Here is a 10,495-nt window from a genome sequence, read left to right as displayed (position 1 = left end):
TAATTTAATAATTCATTACACATAAGCTTTTGAAACAATTATTTTATCATAATAAATTGCTTACGAAAATTTGGATTAAAAAATTTAAATATTTTTAATAGCAATAAGATTTGGTAGCTGGGTTATTGAATGATGTTAAATTTACATATCAATCTGTTATTTAGATTTCTATTTTAATTTTATTTAAAAGCTTATTATCTATGTAAGCTTTTAAATATGTTTCATGCTATTTCCCAAGTATGTTACTCTTTAATAATTTATTTATTCATAGGCTATAGCCTATAGGTCTGTGGCGTTCGTAGTTTGTAAAGTTTATTTTTTAAAATAAAAACCATTCTTATATATTGTAAATTGTTGGCTAATCAGATTTTTTTGTTGATTTTTATACTTATTCAAAGTATAACTTAGGTAGTAATTATCTTCTATAAGAATAATAATTTTTATTAATTTACAATAATGAAAAGTTTTACATCAAATAATTATCAAAATATGAATGTAATATTTAGTCCTATAGGCTATAGGTACCTACCTAGGTACCTGATTTAATTTCTTTTGTATATTTTTATACAAAAAAATAAAAATAAAATTAATAAAATTAAATTAAATTAAATATAAATAAAAATATAAAAAAATATATTTTAATAATATATTTAATTAAATATAATTAAATTAAATTAAATAAATGTATTTTTTTAGTAAAAAAAATTATAAAATGCTGATTCTCAAATTAAATATTATATTTGATATAGGTACTTACGACCTCCTAGGTATCTGTTTTTAAATTATTAATTACCATAGCCATTTATCTTCAAACTATCTTCACAGGCAATAATCGATTACATAATATTATACATAAACTGTAAAATATAATAACTCAAAATTAAAGTTGTTCAAATTTTGATTCTATACGTCAAATTAAAAAAAATCTATACAGCTGAATAAATCATAGAATTTATGATACATAAATATGTGTATATTATGATGCATATTATCAAAAATACAAATGACAACGACCATATGAAGAGCTATACATTTTGTTAAATCTTTCACAATCCTCGGTAGTATAGTGGTAAGTATCCCCGCCTGTCACGCGGGAGACCGGGGTTCGATTCCCCGCCGGGGAGGAAAATTTTTTGCATATTTTTTCATCTTTATTTATTTTGTATTTTTATATCCATAATAAAATTTTAAACAATTTAACAACAATAATTGTTGGATTAAATTAATTTATTAGCACAACGTATGCAACTACTATTAATTATTGTGCTACGTTTTTAAGTTGACCTTTGAAAATATTTTGTATAATATTTAATGATTATATCATAATATTAAGTATCTCACTGTAAGAAGTGTCGAGTAACATTTACAATATTTTACAATATATTTGTTTTTTTCAAGGTCAATTAACAAATTTTTTTACTTTTTTTTTTTGTTTATTTCAGTTGGTGTCACAACGACAATAATTATTGACTTTTGGAAGTTTATGATGTACACAGAAAACGTATACGTGTATAATATTATATTTTATTTTATGAACTCAAAAAAAGGTAGATAATTGTGTACCGCTCTGCTGTACATTAGTCATCGAGTGAGTCAATATTATGGGTGTGTTAAATTTTAATTCAATGATATAATATCATTGTATAAAAAAAATTAATGATTCTGAGCGGAAAAGAGTAGTCAGCCTGTATCACTAAATAAATAAATTTCATGATATGTATTTTTCTAGTACCTATAACTATTAAAACCATTTTACTTATTATATACTATAATAGTATTATAAATATATATTATATTATAATGTTATAAAGTAGATTGATATGATTTTTTCTTGGATATAATATAGTATTAAACTATTATAATAATAAACATTTATACCATATCATAAAAATGTATGTATCACGAGTACACAACATTTAGACCATTTAGTTTTATCTATCTGTAAATACCGTATAGAACATAACAAAAAGATTTGTAATATAAATAGATATCGTTTTAAAATAAATAAAAATGTCATTGTACATAGTACAATTATTCACAATAATATATTAAATGTAAAAGTTTTATGTTTCTGAGAATTATGCTTTTAAATTATAACAAAATGATTAGCATCATCGTTTAAATAAGAATTTCGTTTAAATTTGAATTTAAAATGTCTATAAAAAATAATTGCCTTGTTATATATTTTAGATTTTATAGTTTCAGTACGAACAATTTTTAAGGAACCTTGCAACTTATCAATAAAAGTAAAACTTTTAATGAATTTTTAACTACAAAATAATTGACAAATGTTTATGATTTTGAGGAATTTTGTCAAACTTCTATCTTAAAATGTATATGAAAAAAAAATGTGACTACCTATGTATTTTTATTTTTTATAAGAAAAATCTAGGTAGAATGTTGTATTAAAGTTTCAAGAATTTTGACTCTACGAATAATTTTTAATCAACAAATTATAAGAAAAGACTAAAAATATTAAAAATTGGTTTATCTATAAATAGCTCAAAAAGAGTTAAAGTTTTTTGAAAAATTTCAAGTAAAAGTAGAAATTTAAACATTTTATTAATTTCCAGTAATTATATAGTTATTGATTTTCGAATTATAACAAAAAACAAAAATCGTTCGGGTAGAAAGTTGTGTTATTATATTATGCTTATGGGCGAGTATCTAATATTGTAAAAATTTAAATTTAAAATGCTAATAAAAATTAATTTCCGGTAGAAATTTTTTTTTACATTGCTTGAAAAACTTAAAAAGAACTTATTTTTAATATTTTATTTTAATTTAATTTTAAAATCTTAGATATAAACAGAAAATGTTGTGCTATAATGACTTCTAAAATAACTATTTTTAGAAATTTTCTCGAAGTTTGTCAAAATTCTAAATTTAAATGTTTAAAAAAATATTATGGCTATAAATTTGTGGTACTTTTTCATTGGAAAATTAACCACTTATTGGGAACTTTGTTTTAAATTATTTAGCATTTTAACTTATTTATATACTTTTATTAATAAATATTAATAAAAAAAAAAAATAGAAAGTTTCAATTTTCGATTTTCTAAAAATAACTTAAAAATAGTTAAAATTATTTAAAATGTATACTATTTATAGAAAATGATAATTTAAATACTTGTGTAAATTTAAAGTTACTGAAGTTATTCTTTTCTGAATTACAACAAAATAAAGAAATTAATTTAGTTTTTCCTTAATTTTTTGTTTGTTTTTCCTGATTATAAAAAAAAATCTAGACATTTTTAATTTTGACCTTTTCAAAGTATAAACTTTACTCAATTCTATTCAAAACCACCCTCCCCCCAAGTTATAGATCTAAGAATTTTATCGATAAATTATTGTGTACTTATACATAAAAAAAGATATCAGTAAAATCAATTTACTCGTATTCATATATAGCCCTATTCAAAATATAAAAAAAAGATATATCTATCTACAATTTTAATAATTTAAAAATTGTTTTAATTCTATTTGAATCAAAACTTATTACTTTTTCAATTGTTTCTGACTATGACCAAGTAAAATTTGTAATTTTAAGATTTAAATTTTATATGTTTTTATGATCTTTATCAAAATAACAAACAGTTCTGAACCATTTGAATATTTGAAAAGCTCCAAGAATTGTTACGTTAGTTGCGGTTTGCGGGTGGATTGAGCGTACAATAATATAATATCGAAAGTATCTATAATTTAGGTAGTCTTTCTTATTTTATATTAAGATTTATTAATTTACACATTTTTTGATACATAAGAATCGTTTATGTATAAAAGGCGATAAATTACAATTAAAAAAATAAAACATATTTTTTCTTAATAAATATAATATGTTCTGTTTTCTGTGTCTATAAAGACTGATCGTATAGGTTATTTTAAAACGAGACAATTACGTTCATTGTGTGAATATTGTGGCAATTCAAACATATTTAGTTTGTATTTAAATAATGTTGGTACAGTGGTACAAATTTCTTAGTTTCCAAAAGTCTTACTTTTTGTACTTCACCCTTTCATAAAAAAAATCCCGATTATATCTGTTCAATATTAAGTGCGTCCATTTTTTGTGATTTGTTTGGATAATATATTCTTTACTCTATCTAAAGAATTCAAATAAACATTATAGGTAGGTATATAACAAACGACGAATAGTAAAAACAGACAGACTAATGACTATAGAGGTAGTCGGTACTGATGTAGTCCTGGTATATCCGGTTGTTGTAAATAGATACACAAAATTTGAAAGTGAAAACACATTAAAAATGAATGATATAAATTTTATAAAAAAAAAGTGCAAAAAATTTTCCTCCCCGGCGGGGAATCGAACCCCGGTCTCCCGCGTGACAGGCGGGGATACTTACCACTATACTACCGAGGACTGTGATTAGACCTTTGAAATAAATGTCTAATGATTACGTTTTTACTGTTTTCAGTATAATATATTTTATAATATTACATTGTCAATGCAATATTATAATACCTTGTTGGGCTTGTTGCTTATATTTTCTCAATTTTATTGATCGTGGTTCGTCATAATATAGTAAGCCTTTTGGCTTTTCTAAACAAAATTATTTTATTGGAAATAATACCTTAACCATTGTGTATTTGCATATGAAAAATGATTTTGAATAAAGAGACATCGTCGTTCATCAGATTCTATTTCTGTAGGTATTTTATAATTAATTTACATTACGAATCGTAGCTTACGGCTAGTCATTTCTTTTTTCATTAGTAATATGGTATGTTAAACTAATTTTTGTCCAAAACATTGTACATAATGTTCGTTATTCCTTTTTATTGATCGATATCTACCGCAGTACCGCGTACTGTAAATTGTTACTGATTAGATTTTTTATACCTAGCTAGGTATTGTATAGTTATATCCAGTGTCGAATTAACCTCAAGTAAATTAAGTACTTCTACTAAAAAAATTCGATTCGTAGAGTGCAATATATCTTTATTTTTTCAATTGAGAAATTACTAAATTTTCTAATAAATATAAATGTATACTACTCGTAATATTTACCTATAATTTAAAAATGTATAAGAAAATGTAACTGTCTTAAATTTGACATGATTATATTAATTCAAATATTATTTATATTCATTAATAAAATTATAAAACAAGATATTATTTTTTTAAATTTTTAATACAGGAGTACGGCGGCTGAGATATAGGACAGGTTTACCTACTATTTTTTTTTTTTTTTTTTTTTACTCTTGATGATCAATTAGACTTCTCTAATTTATTTGCTTAAGGCTTGTTAAGCACTTAATTCGAACATCCGGCACTGGTTATGTCAAGTAGGTTTCAAAATTAATTTGAATACGTATTTTTAAATTTTACCTACCTATATAAAATAATAATAATACCGGTATAGTATACGTACTGACAACACTGACATAATGATGAGAATATTTCCTAAGTTCTTACCATATAATAACTTAAGCTGTTAGATATTATTTTTTGTTTAAATAGGTACTTATCAAATTTCGTCAAAATTATAACTTCAAATGCCTAAAAAATGATTGTATATACCAATGTGTCATTAATATCTTTAGAATACTGTTAGATCAACTTAAGATGAATCATGTAATGAATTTTCAAGCTTATGCTATTAAAATAGAAAATTAAATTAATTTTAACTATAAGATAATGATAAATTAAAAATGTTCGAGGTTTTTACGAATTTTACTCAAATTTGGGCTTCGAACTTTAAGAACGAAATTGTTCTTATTTTTTAATTAATGTACTGTGCTATTAATTAGGATTTATAAAAAACCAATAATTATAAACATTTTAAATGTTTATGTATAAAGTGTATAAAGAGTGCCAATAATAAGATTTTTTATACCTAACGTGAGTTTATTTTTCAAAATATTTCAATAATATTATCATTTTAAATGGAAATATAAATTATATTCGGTTTAAATTTCAATCTCTAAGATTCTCTTTATTAAATTACAACAAAAAATAAAATTGATTTTGCCAATAATATGATAATGCTCTCGTTGTTCTGTGCTTTATTTTTATTTATCTCAATTAACCCGATTATTTTTAAAAGTGTTTGAAATTTTTTACTTTTGAACCATTAAAAGTATCAATTAGATTCGACTTGCTACCAACAATTATCTTTAAAGTTGATTATTGTAGCATTTTTACAATTTTACTGCTAATAAAGGTGACGTCACACATACATACACATATACACATATTTACAAAAAACACATCATTTTTAAGCCAATAAATTACATTTCTCAGAATTTAAAAATTTGAAATAATGAAGTTTGTAATTTTGTATGACACTTCTTAAATTATATATATAATCTAAAAACCAGAAAATATGGTCTTATAGTACAGGTATTTCAAAATTTAAAAAAATAAATAAATAGAATTATTAGAATAAATTGGCGGTGAGAATGTCTAGTGAATTATTATCTGTATATAACCTTATTTAAATAAAGTGTAATTTATCGATGTACTAGCTAAAGAATTATTTTTTGACTGCTTTAATTTAAAGTTAATAAAATAAATGAAAATACCAAAAAGTATCGAGAAACTTTCTCTGTTCGGACTCGTTTTTGGTTTTTTTCAATGATTATGATTAGTACGTGATGTGGTTATTTAATCAATTCTATACTATGTATTTTTATGTCATACAGTTATATGAATACTATCACGAGTATCACGGAAGTTATTCAAGGCTGGTTCATACATTCAGTACAAGAATGGTAATGTGATTTTATAAAAACATATACTGACAGTATTTTCTAAGAAGATAATATTTGTGTCTAGTGGGAAAAAATTATTTTCAATAGAATATAATTTTAACTATACCTATAATGTATATTATATTAAAAGATTTGGTTTTAACATTAGTGAAATTTATTAAATAATATATTAGGATTGTTAGTTGTTAATAGGTATATACTTAGTATTTAGTTGTACAATAAAATGTTGAGCTATGAAATAATTTAAATAATTAAATTATAAAATAAATTATTTAATCAATACATATATACTATAATTTATTCCAGTTTTAATATAATAATAATTTATTGTATTCACAAAATTAAATAAAATGTTAAAATGCTAATTTATTGCTGTATTAATTATAATCTATCGTAACAACATTCCTTTACTTATACATATTATATTATTTTAATACGCTTAGTAATAATTTTAGGGTGATTAATATTGTTAACTTCTTATCTATTTTTTTATTGTACAATATTCTTTTATACTTTCTCGTGAGAATCACAAGTTTAATTTGCTCCCTGAAGCAATTGCATGACCTCACGTCATTGCAACGATTGAGTAACTATTGCATTTTAAATAATCGTACTAGATAGACTATATAACTATGTTATGTTGTGGGTGTGTCTTTTATGATATGAAATTGTAATCAAAAACATTATATTGGATAAATCTGTTAAAAATATTTCAACAAAAGAAAATAAAAGACCCACTGTTTTTCTTTTGATTTGATATAATAAACTACAATATGTATTATATATTGTGACTTGTATATTATTATTATGATATTATGAAATCCAAGTGTAGATGACTATATAATTTCCATCTGAAATAGGCTTCAATAGTTTTATTCGAAACCGAGGTACCTTCGCCGCAACAAATTTAACTTGCTTATATAATATCAGACATATTATTATAGATACAAGAATTTAGTAGAATAATAATCCAAATAAACCAATATTCGAGCCTATGTATTTGTATACTGCATATAATTATGCGTTATAATTTATAGTATATGGGACCAACTTTTCGGTCTACCTATTACGAAAACTATGTTTCTAAGCGAGGGTTAAAGAAAAATTACCCAACAAAACTCCTCCTTGTTGCATTTAATGGATTTTCCACGGTCGAATTAAAAACGTATTATATAATCTCGGGGTCAGTGTTCATCTCTTTGCGTGGCGTGGCGTGTATTACGACGATCGAACAATGCATGCAACAAAAAATAGAACTTGTGATTATAATTAGATATCATGTTAAAAATATTTTATTACCGTGGAACGTCGAAACTTCATTTAGTGCAGAAGTCTGTGATAAGTAATAACGCGATGTATCAACGAGTGGTAGTCAAACCAAAATAAATTATGTATGCGTGAAAGTTTGTTATGCAGATAAATACGCGGTGAGTCGATGATTTTGTACTTGGTGTGACGACTATTACAAATATAGCTATATAATTTTATTATTATTGTAATAAACGGTTTAAACAATCGATAATTTATATTATCTAATGCGATTTAAACAAAATACGTAAACAATTAAAATGCATATTAAAAAATAATTATTTTAATATTTTACATGTACATCAGTTTGCTCATCTAAATAATAAGCATACCTATAGATATTTACATAAAATATTGTATATTGTACATATGTACTTAAATATTTTCAAGTCTAGCATATGAATTTAATATATATAATTAAATTTAACATTATGTTAAAATATAAGGTTCATCAATAGTTGTATATTTTAAGCCCATCTCCCATGATAATAAAATACTAAAATATCATTTAAAAATATATTGATTCTAATAATTCTATATTCTATAATTAATATAATAATATATATTATTATAATATCTCCAACAAAATATGTATATTATATAGGTATTAGGTACTGTCGTAGATTAGTAAACTTTTGTACTGTACAATATGAATCACTAAGCATACTCATCACCATTTTTTCATTTAACTTAAAATTTATTCAAATGCCTACTATTATCATTGGCATTTTTAAACATACCTATTTTAAGATTGTATTTTAAACATTTTAAGATTTTTTGTACTATTTAAAAGGTTTACTGTAGCCATATAAATTTTTATTTTTCAAATAAGAACCCACCTTTGTTAATGTAAAATATGATTTAGTGGATATTAATTTTTGAAAATGTTGTTCAAAATTACGAGTAGTTTTTCAGTTATTAAAATATTTATACCAATAGAATGATAGTCCTGAAAATTAGTTTTACAAAGATATAAAATTAATGTAAAATCGGCTATAGTATGTATAATACTTGGAACATTTTTTACAACTTCTAAATATTGAAAAATTAGTATACTTACTAAAATTTTTAAATTACTATTGCCCTCAGATTCTTCTTCAAAAAATGACCCTCCCCAATATGCCCATTATGCGGCATCTTATTCTCGATCAAACACATAATGACGGAATGTCGCACACACATGGAATTTAGAATAAATACAAAACTTCCAGAAAGTCTATCAGAATCTCTTAGGCCTTAGCCATAACATATAATAGCAGTTACCATTAATTTCATCAAAAAAGCGAATCTTTAAAATAAATTATAAAATATAAATTACAAAAATGTATATACCTAATTTATCGTTTCTAAAAACTGTAAACTAGCCAATATTTATATTTTAAATAATTAAAATTAAGCCTTTTATGTAACATAACAAGTGCCCCAATGGCCTATATGTCACCGCAAGTATTTTATTAATAAAAAAAAAACAACTTAAAAACTATTCGTCCGAATTTTGATTTTAATACGTCAAAGTTTTCAGAAAAGATATTCATTAATTAATTTGTTATAGAAAATGGCGAAGACAATCATTTGAAAAACAGAAGTTTATGTACTATCTCCTAAAGAAACTCTTTAAGTGGTTGAAAAAAAATTCAACAAAGTGAAAATATGCTCTTTAAGTAGGTACACATATAAGTATATTTAAAATTTCAAAATTTTGATTTTAAATAAATACATTATTGAAAGAGAAAAGAGGTGGGAGAGAGTGATCTTGCTTAATGAATTATTCTGTAACTAACATACGCGGTGACAAACCTCTCGAGTAACAAACACTACCAGCGCATTTATATATACTCGTATATACGATATACGAGTACATTAAATGCGTAATATGCTTACATTTTACGATAGAAATAAACGGTAGGTCACTATAATAATAATAATACGTTCTATAAATAGGTACATTAAGTTGATTCACGATCAATTACGTGTGCAAATACATCTGGAAAAACATTTACAATAATATATAATAATTGGCGAATATACATATATACATACATATATATATATATATATATATACATACAGGTATACGTATAGAACGCTATATACCTATACATACGTATAATATACCTGTCCTGTACCTGTGCATAAACGAGCAGCAAATTACACATGCTCGTACATATTATATACATTATACGTATAATGTGTGTATTTTAATATTATGTGTCTCGTATTATCTTGTCCTGGGCGCCACGTGAACTTGGCATTCGGCCGCCGTCGCCATTCGCGTGCACTCGGCCGCCCACGACACGCGCGACTCGTCCGACCCGTTTGACCGCCGCCGTTTGGCTTTCTAATTATAATAATACGCACCTATATATAATAATATACATTATACATATTATAATAATAACAATATTATCATTATCATTATTATTATTATTATTATTATTATTATTATTATTAT

General features: G+C 23.9%; 2 non-coding genes across 2 annotated transcripts; one reads left to right on the top strand and one right to left on the bottom strand.

Annotated features, from left to right (window-relative positions):
* Positions 1 to 1,052: 1,052 nt before the first annotated feature.
* Positions 1,053 to 1,124, top strand: Trnad-guc. The gene has a single exon. It is a non-coding gene; the product is annotated as a tRNA-Asp (tRNA).
* A 3,185-nt stretch (positions 1,125 to 4,309) lies between these two features.
* Positions 4,310 to 4,381, bottom strand: Trnad-guc. Its single transcript has one exon. It is a non-coding gene; the product is annotated as a tRNA-Asp (tRNA).
* Positions 4,382 to 10,495: the final 6,114 nt, after the last annotated feature.

The sequence above is a fragment of the Melanaphis sacchari genome, unplaced genomic scaffold (genome assembly GCF_002803265.2).
Source record: "Melanaphis sacchari strain LSU unplaced genomic scaffold, SCAv2.0 Contig130_pilon_pilon, whole genome shotgun sequence".
NCBI lineage: Eukaryota > Metazoa > Arthropoda > Insecta > Hemiptera > Aphididae > Melanaphis > Melanaphis sacchari.
Note: the sequence above shows the minus strand (reverse complement) of the source record. Positions and strands in the feature narration are given on the sequence as shown.